Source organism: Cygnus atratus, chromosome 1, assembly GCF_013377495.2.
Source record: "Cygnus atratus isolate AKBS03 ecotype Queensland, Australia chromosome 1, CAtr_DNAZoo_HiC_assembly, whole genome shotgun sequence".
Lineage (NCBI taxonomy): Eukaryota > Metazoa > Chordata > Aves > Anseriformes > Anatidae > Cygnus > Cygnus atratus.
The window spans coordinates 74,059,686-74,074,017 of NC_066362.1; the positions used below are offsets into that span (position 1 = coordinate 74,059,686).

At 37.3% G+C, this 14,332-nt stretch overlaps 1 long non-coding RNA gene across 3 annotated transcripts; it reads right to left on the minus strand.

Moving 5' to 3' along the window:
- Positions 1-333: 333 nt before the first annotated feature.
- LOC118250159 (uncharacterized) lies at positions 334-13,978 on the minus strand. Of its 3 annotated transcripts, none has more exons than XR_004779338.2 (6): positions 13,833-13,978; positions 11,907-12,013; positions 9,538-9,678; positions 5,903-6,021; positions 1,707-1,992; positions 334-1,599 (listed from the first exon to the last, which is right to left on the minus strand). It is a non-coding gene; the product is annotated as an uncharacterized LOC118250159 (long non-coding RNA). The 3 variants fall into 3 exon arrangements; XR_004779337.2 differs by having other exon boundaries at positions 1,707-2,016; XR_004779336.2 differs by lacking the exon at positions 5,903-6,021 and having other exon boundaries at positions 1,707-2,016; positions 13,833-13,975.
- Positions 13,979-14,332: the final 354 nt, after the last annotated feature.

A 14,332-nucleotide genomic window follows, 5' to 3' on the forward strand; every position in this document is an offset into this window, starting at 1 on the left:
AGCTAAGTAACTAACTTGTCAAGTCCTCAAGTTAGCTAGGAACAGTGTTTGCTATCATTGTACCTGCATTCTAGATTTATTACGTGCATGTGTAGTGAAAAGTCATTTGCTCTTTCAAACTTCTAATCCACAGAAACCATAGAACAAGTGTTGTGACATGAATGTAAAATCAAAATATACAATAAACAAAAATGAAGGTCAGCTGCTCAGAATCCTTCATTTCCAGACAGTTTTCATACACAGACAAAGAACATTATCAGGATAAAACCGAACAAATTTAATAAGCAGGACAGAGCACACATAACACCATGTAAAATCAACATTTTTCCTATCCATCCAACAATACAGGTCCTACTATAATATGTGGCTAATTGTTCTTCATTTTCCAAATACGATAAGAAAGACCCATAAGGATTTTATTTGCCATACTATTGTTATATCTGTTTCTGTTGGAATTCCTTTTTAATTTAGTAATCAAGCTAATTTTGTACGCAATAAAATGTAATAATAACTTAATTTTGCATTTCCCTAGGAAAAAAGAAGCAGTGCATAAATGAGGTTTCCTGTAAGCAATCTACTGGAATGCAATTCTTAAAAATGAGCACTTAAAAATTCTTATTAGTAATGCACACAGACACGCAGTTACCATAGCCTTCCTTTGGAAGCATGTGAAAATGTACAGTATTGCTTCTATCACAAGCAGCAGAACTCTAGAAACCATTATTTTTTTTCCTGAAGAATTTTATTAGAGGAGGAAGAGTAGTTTTGAGGTCTCAGTTTTGGTAATACCCACACAGAGTATGAGGGTAAAATGCTGATTCTCAAGATTTTACCAATTTAGTTTTAATTTTATGAAAGGATAATTCATAAATAACTTTGTGCACTGTTTTCATAGGTGGTTTACCAGAAAGTATTTTTTTCAGTGATGTTTTAAAGTTTCTTTTGTCTGGAATGCCTGTCTGAAAGTACTCTCACTTTGCAGATGAGAAGACTCCTGCTTGAGTGACCTCAGAGTATCCACAGAGGCTCATCTCTGTTTCTTCATTGAGACTGATCATTTCTCTTGAGATTGTCACAAAGCACCAAGTAGCACAGATCTTCATATAAATACAAGTAGCCATGCAATAATATTTGTCTGGGAAGGCTGTGTTAGAGTCCACTCCAGTCCCTCCAAAATAAACTTTTCTGATGTGTAGTAGAGACTTTTCATCCCAGAAGTAATTTCAGTCATGAAAGGGGGTACAGCTTCAGTTTAACAGTGGACCCCAACACAAGACCAATAAATCTCAACCTTGACTGTTCATCACATAAGTTAACATACATCAATACAGTAGTATAAAAAGATACCTGAAGTAGATAGCTGTTTCTGTGCTACAAGCAATGTAGATTCTTTAGCCTGGTACTTCACTTGGATGCGTTACCAGTTAATTTGGAGAGAACTGAGGCACATCTATATTGTGTTGTGTGGTACAGCTCCAACCTGTCAACAGAAAAATCCTCTCCTGGTAAGCCATAAAAAAGAGGAACAGCTCTGATTCCCCCAGAGTTTCTTGTGGACCTTCCTTCCTGGCTGTCGGGGATCACGTATTTGGCATAGAGCTGGGACAGAAAGAGTGAACAGCCTTATTATTTATTAAACCACAAAGGGAGCTTAGGGAACAAGAAATGTTTGGCCAACTGTGAGTATGGCCAGGATATTCACATACCATCAAACCACTATGGTAATATCCTGAACAATAGTTGGAAGAGACTGCAACTGTGATGCTCTGTCTCATGCAAAAGACAGCAGTTCTGTCATTTTCCAACTTTTCTACTGTTTCTCAGCAACTTGGTGTTCTCCAAAGGTCTTCTTTTTCAGCTCCAACTCAGCCTTACTGAGCTTTAATTGTAAGGCCTGACAACAGTTCATCCATGGCCTGGGAATAATGCCGACTGCTCTTAGCATGATATGGAATCTTGTGTGAACACCAAGAGAAACACATGTTCTTATTCCTGGAAGGGAGACACCAGCAAAGCCTGAAACAACAAAAATGGAGCCTGCAAAAGACCTCAGGATGTCATTTAGTTTATCACACTCTCCCAAGGAAAAATCAACTGTATTCACATAATTCGAAACAAATGGTAGTGCAACCTGTTCTGAAAAAAATTCAGTGATGATTTTCAAACATACAACTTGCCTTCCTACACGAAAGAAACTTTCTTTGAAATCTCTTACCATTGCAAATAAAGATTCAAACCTGGTGATTTTTGCAAGGTGGTAAATCAAGCACCGATAAGTTGCTGGTTCTCACATATTCCTTAAAAAACTTTTTCTATAAAGTCAGATCACTGTACGTTCAGACCACTGGGCTGAAAACTGCAATTTTCTTGGTAAGTATTTTTTATGTTTTACAATGATGAAAATCAGGGATTTTAACAGAAGCTGAAGAGGTTATTAAAAACTCTTTCAGTCCCTGGTTATTCTGATGCTCCTGTTTCAGCCACTTCCCTCTCTTTAGAAACTTAACTGTTCTTTTGCAATCATACAGAGACACTTCCCATGCAAAAGTAACCATTCTTTGCTAGACTAATGGGAAGTGAAGGATTTATTCCAGTCCATTTGCTTAAGATGATGCCAGCTTTTTAATAGTCTGTAAGAAACTTTCCAAAGAGAATGTAAGAAAATTTTAAACAAAGTTGATCTATGGTGTCAAACATTATTGACCATTAAAGGGATATGTCCCCTGCTTCTTCCTAGAAGGAGACCCTTGTTCTACTGAGTCTCTTGCTGAAGGTCTTGTTTCGCCACTGAGGTACAATCGTTGCATAAGGAAGTTTTTGCATGAAGAGTGAAAAGCCATAACATAACAATATCTTCTTTCTTGAAACAGCTTTTCAACCTGAGTGGAACTCTTGCTGGGTGATTCTCTGTGATATGGTTCAACTCATTATAATTATCTAATAATAACAAATAAGGATTTAAAAGTTAGTTTGCTCAAGAAAGAGGTAAACATGTTCTAATTTAAATGTATTTATACACAATCCATGCTACCAGCAACAATTTCAGAATTTCATCTTTTTGGTGTCCTTGTATTCAGAATCTAAAAAGCATTATCTTACCAGATTATTTCCTTCTTAATTAAAAGGAAGGATAAAAAAAAAAAAAAAAAAAGGAAAGAATTATTTCTTTCTTTCCTTCATTTGAATCTTTTTTTTTCTCATGATCTTTTCTTTTTCTTTTCTCATAAATAGCTACACTACTATTAGCAAATAAGCTTTCTTAAAGACAACTTTATCTATTTCATTTGCATGCCAGTTAGAAGAAAAATAGCTATCTTTCCTCCCTTTCATATTTACTGGTAATTTCTCTATTAAAAAATCATCTTTTCTCCTTTTGTCTTTTTCTTCCGGAAATTTTATTTCAAATCAAGACTTGAAGTCTCCCAAAGAATAAAACATTCCAACCAAGAGAAAAGAAGAACTTTCTGTTATGATAAATGTCTTCCAAAGATACTTCATTTTATGAGAATATGAACACAGAATCTTTCACCAGCATATTAAAACTCAGATCCTCATATGCCTCTCAGCCTGTCATTATTTATAAAAACAGTGAAGTCTTGCTTATGTCATGACTATACACTCCTAATTTCATTTGTGATCATAAGCACCTTAGGTACTATAAGTACCAGCAGTGCTTAAACTATGAACTCTTTGAGAAAAATGCTATTTTATTTGGTCCTTGACTGTACAGTGCCTACCGCAATCTGATGTGGATCAATGGCTTAGACTCAAAGACAATATACCAATACACATAATGAATAATAATGAGAAAACCACTCAGTTCACGTGGGACTGAAGACTCTCACCCTACTCTGCACCAGATCTGAGCAGTTAATGTCACGCTCACAGAGACAGAGGTCTTGGCCTAGCAGCTTCACCACATTTGGAGCTCAGCAAATAATGAACTAAAAAGTGTGGTTTGTCTTTTCATTCCAAGAAGGATTGTCTTTTAGTAATCAGCACTCAGTGCTTTACAAATGGATCAAATTGAGACATATTTCTAAGCAAGGAATGATCTTAGAAAATTATGGCACAGTGTCTCGAGTGGAGTGACTCAGACTCATAAATTTTACTAATGATTTATTTACCAAAAATGTGTATGTTCAATAGTCGCAATTCTTCACTGATTTGGCTGATAGCTTAAAAATGGAAAAAAATATTGGAAGTATAAAAATGCTGCAATTCAATGTTTTCAAACAAGATGTTTCCATTTTTGCCTTCAAAATTAGTTTAAAGTTGCCAACATGAAAAAAAAAGGGGGGGATTAAAAATGAAGGTTAACACTTCTGTTCTGGTCAGCAAAAATATTTAGTAACTTCAAATGATTTCTTTTACAATCTGTTACTGAAAAAAATAAAAATAAAATTGGATTTAGCCCACTGAAAATGTAAGGTAGCAGACACTCAGCTGGTCTGGCTTAAAACAGGCAATTAGCAGTGAAGCTGGCATATGTTGTTGGTTGGACTATCTAGCAGGCTGGATATTCTTGGATTTTTTATAAGCTAATCTATTAAGAAACTGCCTCTACAGATTTCTAGAGCTTTATTGCCATGAATATAAGAGCAAATGTCAAGAACAAAATCAACTTTCTCAAATAAACAACAGTATGCCTCAAAATGTATAAGGAGCTGTGCTATTGTCCACATTTATAATTCACCTTTTTTTTTTTAATTTTTTGGTATTCATCTATTTGATAGGATATGGTTAGAATCAAAAGTGAATTGGATTCTTATATAGTCTCTGTAATGTCATGGTCCCTATAAAAGACAAGCTGGTAAAAATGTGGTATCACAGGTTGTTTTAGTATTCCACTCTAGAGTATCAGTATTTCTCTTTCTGACTCTTTAATTATGTTTGCCAGTGCCTAGGGTATCAAGCTGTACTGCCATTCAGTCAGAATTGAAGGGCTTGGTACACTTCAACCAAATAACAAGCTCCTTCTATTGCCAAAACATGGCCCCATGCATTTTAACAGGCTTTTATTGATCTTAATGGCAGAAGACATTATGGAATGCTAGTCAGCAGAAATTACATAAATGTTACCTAAACGCTGTGGCAGCATGGTCAGAGAGATGATTCTCTCAGTACATCTTTTTAGTGTCTTATTTCCTGGGCAAGCACGAAGGCTACATTGGCTGTGTCTTACAGTAATGTCCTCCTCTGTGCTCTGTCAATAGCATAAGCAAAAACATCAAGGATACTCACACACATCATCCAGTTTCTGCCAGAGGTTGAGGTAATGTGCACATGCACCTTACAGAAGTGAAAGTGACTGAAATAAATTGTATTATTTTGTCTCTGTAAGTGAAAGAAAGCTTCAGTTCATTCAGACAAGCATCACCAACCTACCCTAACTTCTTCTGTCTTCTCTCTAACTGGGCATACATGGCAGAATGAAAACGGAAAGTTGTTTCAAATACCACATGTTCATCTTGTGGCCTCAACAAAAACTGCCTCTCTGCCTTCTGTCCTCTCTCTGCCTTCTGTCCTCTATGACTGACACTGAGGTTTATGTTCATCCACCAGTGCAGAGCGTTCATTCTTCCAGGCTATAGTAAGCTGACATTTTGGCAAAGCAATTGTTTTCTTATGAAGGAAGGAATAAAGCATCTTAGCAATTTTTTGTCATAGATGAGGTGAGCTACAAGCTTGAATTTATAGTGAACAATGTGTACGTTTTTCAGGGGAAGAAAGACCCAACACAAGCCATAGTTGAATTTACCTCCCTGTTTTCATTGGGATCCCAACTGAAGCTGCGGCAGAAGCTTGAAGAATGAAATCAGCAACTAGATTTACCTGTACAAGAAGTATATGGTCTAAATTGCTAAACCATTAGACTCACTGAGTTATGAGCATGACTTACCAGAAAAAGATTTTGTATAGTCTGTCTCCCCACTGATTCTACATTAGTAATTATATTGTTCCAATCTCAAATCATATTTCAGTTGATACTGCTCTGAAACAGCTTAATACATATTCCTGCTATGAAAAAGAAATAAATTAACTTTAAAAATACATTTCTTAATAAACAATAGAAGCTTATTTCTATCTGGTAGCATTGAAAAGGTAGTCAGGAGACTATCTTGGAAGGGAAAATGGGGACATTATTTAGAGGAGGTAGAGAGGGGAAAAATTCCACTAATGACACTATACAATACATCTACCCCCAAATTAAAACATTTTTCATCATTTAGACTGCAAATAAGACTGAAAATATTGATTTCAGTTTATGAATGCAGTAAGACAGTAGGATAATAGGACATCCTGCTGGTAAAATAACACTTGTCAGGAAACTGAAGACACTGGAATTTTCTTTGGCTTCATGATCCAGGCACTGTCATGTCATTGTGCCAAGAATGGCCAGAGTTAATTATAAGTTGCAATGTGGCAATGTGCTTCATATATTGACTTTGTTGAAAGTAGCATATTCTGTTCACTTGAATCTCTAACTTTTCTTTTATGTATCACTGTGAACAATTTCAAAGATTTTTTTTAATATAACTTGCTATTTAGTATATTTTTATATATACTATTTTATATAGTATTTTATACTATAATAGCATGTTTTAATATTAACTTGCTGTTTAGCTTTCTGCTGTATTACACTGCAGTACCCTGCTATTTAATATACGGGACAGCCTACCATACGATGTAAAATATTGCACACTCTGAAAGACAGTACACATGAGCTGGGTTGACAGCAACATGAATATTGCCTGTAGAACATAAGCTCGATGTTCTCACTCCTGTAGCCAGTGTGGGATAGCCATGAATGAGTGGAAACCTCCTTTCCACCACTGCGAATGACCTGTGCAAAGCATTGGTGACCTGTTATCTTAGGACCAGCATTTTATTGTTTATCTTCCTCCATTTCAGCTGAGGTCAATGGGAAAAGCTGGAGCCGAGAATTTGTGAAAATCAGATTATTCGAGGCCTATATCCTGCATCTATTCAAACCAGTGTCAGTGTTCTCATGAATTTCAGTGGAAAAATCACATTCCTTTAGATCTGAAGCAGAAAGTCCTTCCTCAAAGACACTGTCTGAGAACAATGGATCTGTGCTGAGTTATATCAGTTGGAGACATGGCTCTAGGCACATTAAAACAAAAATATGGATTCTTGATTCTCTTCCCTTTTAGGTGATTGTTTACGACTGATCAAGCATGAAGTGCCTAAGTTGTCAATGTTCTACCAACTTATTTAAGAAAAAAGATGGAAACTCATGTTTGCCAGTGGAGTAGACAGAAAATACAGGAATGGAGAGAAATCAAGGGGCCTTCTTCTAATCTTATTTATGTTTATGAATGTCATGAGTCATTGAAACCAGAGAGATATACTGGCTATATCACAGGCAATGCCACTATAATCACTGATCTTACAAAAGTAGGAAAGGTCCTGACTTTATACCAGTTGTTATGTATCTACAACTGCTTTCCATGAAAGATAAGCCAGACCTTATGAACAGACAAAAATCACTAATGTATTGCTGTATTACCTTAATAACTGTTTCTGCTATCAAAGTCTAAAAAGTATAAACAGTTTCCCAAAAGAATTGATATCCACTGAGCAGCAAATATAAGTTGTTTTGAAATGCTGGTCGTAATGCTGAGCAGAAAGCTAAGACTGTTAGATCTTATTTCTATAACATAAGTGTTTCATTTCAGGGGTCCATATTTTCCTTTTTCTTTTTTTCTTTCTTTTCATATCGCAACTGCAGAGCCACACAGAATTCTGCAACTTCAGCTCAACGGAATGAAAATCCAGTGTGGCCTTTGATCCTTTTCAGAAAAACTCAAGTGTCCCCACTAATGGGAAAAATACTTCAAGTTCTCCCTGAAAGAAGCTTGGAAAGTAGTTTTTGTCCCGCGGGGGACTTACCGGTTTTGCTTTTATCAATGGCCTATGCTAATTTGTTCTGCTGCATGTTAGGGAGGTTTTTTTTCAGTCCTCTTGTACTGTTTCTAGGAGGGCAGTTAGCATACTGTAGGAAATATATTGAATTCAGGGGTTCAGAGATTTGGATGACACCACCATGGTGTTTGTGGACATGTGTTGACATGTTTTATATTTATGGTTCAGACACTCTTTCTACTTCTTTTTGGAGTACAACAGACCACAGCAAGCAAGCTCTTCATTTTGAGTAAAGCAAGCCAGGAGAGGGGGAAGCAGCTGGAAAAATAGATGAGGATGCAATTTAGGATCTTATTCTTGAATTCCTTTGATCATTTAAATTGCATGGTTGTCAGACAACGTGGTACTGAGCGTCTAGTCAAGGAGGCTTTTCTCTGAGCGTTTAAGTTCTTGCACTATACTCAAATGTTTCTTGCAAAAACTGTGATTGAATAGTTTTCTGAGAAAGTACATTAAATGAACTGAAAACAATAGGAAGATATATATGCACATATACATAAAATTTGAAAGGAAATTACTATTTTTAATAAATCTTTCAGTATTTGCAATTCAAATGTTATATTGATGTGTGGGTGCTAGAGAGATCTCAAATGAAAATGACTGGATAGTAACTATTTTTATTGCAAACAGAAATGTACAAGGTAATCAAGCAGCATAAACAATGAAAAGTAAATTAGATTTCTGAAACTATTCCTGTTTTTAGTCACTCCCTTCTGGCATTTGCAACACAAGCAAGGAAACTTGTTTATCTATAAGTAGCACACCAAATCCCTACATCTTCCCCTATCCCCTCATGCAGTCTAATACCACAGGTGACATTAAATTGATGTCTTCCCAGCTAGCTTATCAAAGGACATCATCACCCTTCAGCTGTACCCAGTGTATAGAGTCAGCTAGAGGAAAGAGGAGAGTTGGTCATGGACATAACATTTTAATATATTGAGATAGGCAAGGGGCAAAATCAGTGACAGCCAGCTACATTTGAAAGAGCATCATCTCCAGGCTGCTCTGAAATCTCAAGTGGAAGCTGAAATGATGTAAATGAAGAGAGTAGGGATCTAGTCTACCTGACAAGTTATGACAATTCTCACACTTTAAACAGAATACCTGATTACATGTGAGAAATATTGTCAGAAAGCAGCACTTTTTACCTCAGTAGTGATACATAAGCAAACTGATTACACCAGACAGATTGCCTGGGAGCCACTTTAACTAATGGGTAGCATTTCTCAGTATTCTTCAGCATTTTTATGTGTTTTTGACTTTGTAACATCGAGAAAACCTGGCAGTGACTCATGTAATCCGAGTTCCCCTCCTGCCTCTCCCAACATGTTCCTGAGTGATCCTGAACAAGTTACTTCATTAATTTTAGTTGGATGCTGTCATGAGAAAAGGCTTGTCAGGCTGGGCTGCAAGTCTGTGGTCATTCAGTCCTGGTTCATGCAAATGCATATTAATTCTAGTGGGACTTTTCTCTTTGTCAGGACTGCAAGATTTACCACAGCTGCATGTGCTTAAAAGGCTGCAACAGTTGGATGTTGATTCTTGTCCCATGAAGATTTATTAGAATCTGCTACTAATACTTACCTTCTTGTCTGCCACTTGAACACCTTCAAAAAGGCCCTTCTTCAGTTCCTACTGGCTGATCCCAAGTCACAGCAGGCATTGTCAGCTGAATCTGTATTTCTTCTAGCAGCTCTTCCTAATCCACCCAGACTCTGGGCAAGTCTTGGCAATGAAGGAAAAAGCACAAAATAACGTGTGATTTTTTTTTCCTGCTGTTGTGCAGCAAAAGTGAACAGGTAGATACTGTTTCCCAGAAAATCTTATGTTCTTGTCCGCATCTCAAACTGGGTGGTGAATAGCCCAAGAGAAGAATGCCAAGCTGGCTTCAATTCTCCTTCAGCAGAGGAGACCAGAGACACCTTAGATAATTCCCACAAGATTCTTAAGAATATTGCAAATAAATGAAATGTGGAAATGTTACATTGAACTGTGAGACTACTAGATTTACATAACTTTGTAGAAAAAATATTGCTATTATAGCTAAAGCAGAAGCAGTTTATGATTAAACCATATCCTTTTAGATACATACAAGAATACAATAAGAATATATGAAAATTCAGACATAAATATTGGAATTGTGTAAAATAAAGAAAAAAAGATATTATTTTGTTCTGGACTCTGCAATTCCTCTAATACTCAGTTCTGGTCCTCAGTAGACTGTGACAAGCACTTGATATGTGGGAGGGATGAGGGGGATGTATTTGTGAATGTTTGCCTTCACAACTGAAAAAAAGCTCTGAAAATATTTGTGACTTTTTATTTACTTATGTGTACATTTTCCTTTGCAAGTGTATTTTGCCTCAAGAGAATGTCAGGAATTTCAGTGGGCATGGCCAGTCATGCTGGTAGCATTGGCTACCTTGAAAAGGCTTTAGTGTGAGAGTCAACACAACAGGATTCAGAAACCCTGACATGTAAATATCACCATGCATTTGCACAAGAAACAACCATGGTCACTTTCACCATGGTCAGTATTAAAGAATTCCAGCCCCCTTATTCTGCACATTTCATACAGGAGCCCTTCGGCCCCTATAGCGAGCTGGTTTTAGTTTTAGCCCTTATAGTTCCTTATGCGTTTTCTCGAGTCACTTCTCTTCTGTCTTCTTGGATTCTCTCTATTATTTCTACATTTCTTCCCTTTTTCATCAGCAACCCCTTATCCGCTTCTCTTTTGACACTCTGATACACCTTATCTTTCCAACTTCTGTTCTCCAGTAGCTTCTGTTCTCCAGAAGCCTGACATTTCTCTCTTTCCTCAAGCCTCTCCCCTACCACGTACTGAGCTGAAGTCTAGATTGCTCTCCCTGTTCATGCACAGTGGGCAGCTCAGTGCAGTGGACGTTTCTTGGTGGGTTAGGCAACCTGAGTATGACTGAATACGAACTAATACGCTTTCTGACAACCTACGGAGTTTCTTCTATGAGAAGCAAAAACTATTTTAGCCAAGATAAAGCAAAATGTCCCCAATAAAGCAGCAGGCAAAACAGTCCTCTATTTATATGACAATAATGGAAGAATAATCGTAATATTTTATGACATCAAGTGGCTAGTAGTTACTACTTCCAGACACTGATACTGTTTAATATATTTCATCCTGAAAATATTCCATGAGTCATTGCCCGCAGAACACCATAGCTATGCAGCCATCATTTAGAAAAGGACAGCAAAACTGCAACATCTTATTAAGGTTGTGTTGAACAGAAAAGGACCTTAGTTTTTTGAAGTCTCACTCATAATCCCTTGAAGCAAGAAGACACACAGAGCAGCCTTTATCTAGCTCAGACAGATGTGGCTGAGTTTCAACCTATGATTCCAGAAAGAGCAAGAGTTTCTAATATACTTGGGTCACCTCTGCTTGCTTTCTCCCTGGGTTTGACTCCCAGTCTATCAGTCAAAATGATTTCTTCTGTTTTCTGGCAATGATGTGTGGTGTCTTAATCTTGGTGTCACACAGAAAAAAAAAATACCATTTTCCTCAAGATCAACACGGTGCCTCAAGAATGCATGGTTAAAGAATTGAAATACCAAGTAAACTATTTTGGTTTATTTTCACTAACAAAAAAGGTTTCTGATATGAATAAGCAAGAAGGGAAGGAGCAGCATGAAGCAAGCAAATTTGTACTGAAGTTGCATTTCAAAGTGAAGATACCATTTTCTAATAAATCTGTTACACAGATCATCTAGGATATGTAGTTTTACTGTGATGCCTAAATAATTTTAAGGATATGGGCAGAGGTGACTTAGAAGAACACTTGAAAGTCTGTCCTCCAAACTGCCTGTGGTCAGTGTGTTCATTTTTGCAAAGAAGAAGATACTGAAGAGAGCATAATACATCAAATAACAGAGAAATTAAAGCACTGTACAAACTCTTGAGAATTTCCAGGAAATACCTGGGCACTGGTGAAAGTACTGGTGCAGTCTGGTTTACTGTCTCTTCACACGTATTTCTGTGAATGGTTGCAGTAGGTTAACTGTAGAAGAGAGGATTCAGCAGGACCTTGAGGGAGAAGCAAGCCATTACAGGGAAGGTAATTATCCCAGTTTCCATTTCAGGCAGGAAAGAAATTATTCTGTGGAGTTAAATGAACTTCTGAATCCTTTTCTAGTCCATCAGTAACAAATCCGAAACAGGAGGATGGAATACTTTTCTGGATGTAATCACTTATTAATCCACAGGGGATTTAGCTTACAAACCACTCCCATTAACAGTAAAGACATATCTATTGTATGGAAATCCTAGACCAAAGCTGGCAACCTAAAACCTGTGAACATGGAACATTGTGCAAGAGAACTCTATATACATGATGGTTTTATAATTTATTTTTGCTGAGTGTATGCTCTGCACCGATAGATTCCATGGAAATTGAATATAAAAGTAAACATAAGCAACTTTGCAAAGTGTACTTCAGTCTCTGCATTTGGCTTACCCCTTAAAAGCCCCTTGAGCCAGCTTTTGCAGTTGATTACCTTACAGCAAAAAAATCCCTTTGTTGTCATTGCTTAATTTTATACTACATGTGTATCATTCAATTTTTTATTTTTTTTTTCATGGAGAATACCAACTTCAGGGAATACCTCCAGTGATATGCTAGCACATGAACAATGTAAATCTTTATTATAGTAGAAAGAGCAGGGAGATTCAACATCTTGGCCTCTTCTATTGAGCAGTATATTTTGACACTTTAAATGTTTTAGGCTCTCTGTGTAATAACAGGGATTAATACGATGTGCCTACGAAGAGATTACTTGAATGAATTTCATTTTGCGCACCCATCAAAATAAAACCTTTTCTGACTCAAAGAAAAGCCGTCCTTTTCTCCTTCATTGGACCAGATTATTAAATGTACTATAGCTGTAGCAGGACTGAAGGAGACTGGTGAACATGAAGCCAACCTGTACTCCCAGCAAAAATCCTAAGCAATCCACCCTGCAAAGGTTACGTATGTCAGCTGAGAAATCAGGACATGCAGTCAGTGCCATGTGCCTGCAGCCCATCTCACTGGCGCCACACATCTCCACCACCCTCCAAATCCCATAAAGCGAGCATGCAGGCCGGCGTTTAGCTGCAAGAGAGCTCCTGCAGGCTTATAGTAAGCAAATTACAACAAAGCCAATTCCTTCTCCTTTGGAGAATCTTAAAATACCTTACAAACAATGTGTCCCCCAACACATCTGGGAGACCACATATTTTTGTGTTATGTTAAGGATAGCTAGACTAAAATGTTGCCCAATTGTCAAGGGTAGCCACAGAATCAGGGGAAAAAAAATGATTCCCAAGATTGTGCTGTAACCACAAGAAAACCTATCCTATTTGCTATTCTCCCTGCTTTGGTTTAGTATTTCCCAGTAAAATTTAGTCATCACATATCTGCATGGCTCTTCCATGTCAAGGATTTCAGACTCCTTTAAAAATTGTAAAAGATACTGCTCAGCAGTAACAATCCCACCCCTTAAGTGTAATCTTACTGGGAATGAAATGTAGCCACTGTTTAGCAATCCAGCTCTGTATGATCCCTGACAGGAAGTGAACAGTGACAAAATGAAACTTGTGGAAAAACTATTAGCTGATAGGCACTGAACAGTAATTTAAACTGTCAATTGTGGAAAATATAAAATTCATCCCAGCATTTACTGACTTTTCTCTTCACACTTCCCCATTTGTTTTGCATAACTCTACTTACAAGTGTTCTCCATCACTTTTTTTTTTTTCTTTCTTATTAAGGATTCCACATCCAAGTCCTAATACTGCATCTATCTGCATCTCTTTTTTTCAGAACTGGAATGTTTGGCTGGACCTTGTGGCCACAAATACCTACTGGGATTCTGTAGAGCCAAATCCTCTTTGTTTCTTTCCACATCTTCCCTCCATTCTCCATCAGCACAAAGTTATGTGATCCCGTCCAGTTCTGACTCTTCTGGAACTGGTACCTTCTCTGCCACGTGCAGAATAATTCAGAAGGGTAGGTTATCTCTGGGAAAAAAAGAAAAAAGAAACAAAAAGAAAAGAAAAAAAAAGAAAAAGAAAAAAAAAAGTGTCCTTTCAGAAAACTAGAGAGACCCCTTTTTGCTTTGAATGTCAGACAGGAACACTGCTCCAGCTCTCCCCCTTCTGCTCTACAAGTCCATTGTAACACAATCAAAAAGCACAGATCTATTAACCTTTTGGGAACAATGGAAATTGTACATTTTCTCCTAGGCAATCAGTAGAAAGGGAAAGAGCCAAAAGTATCTAAGGAAAAGAGGAGAGATAGCTAGGCTAGGGATGGCCTCACATGGCTACTGCGGCATAACCAACCCATTGCATAATATTTCTATG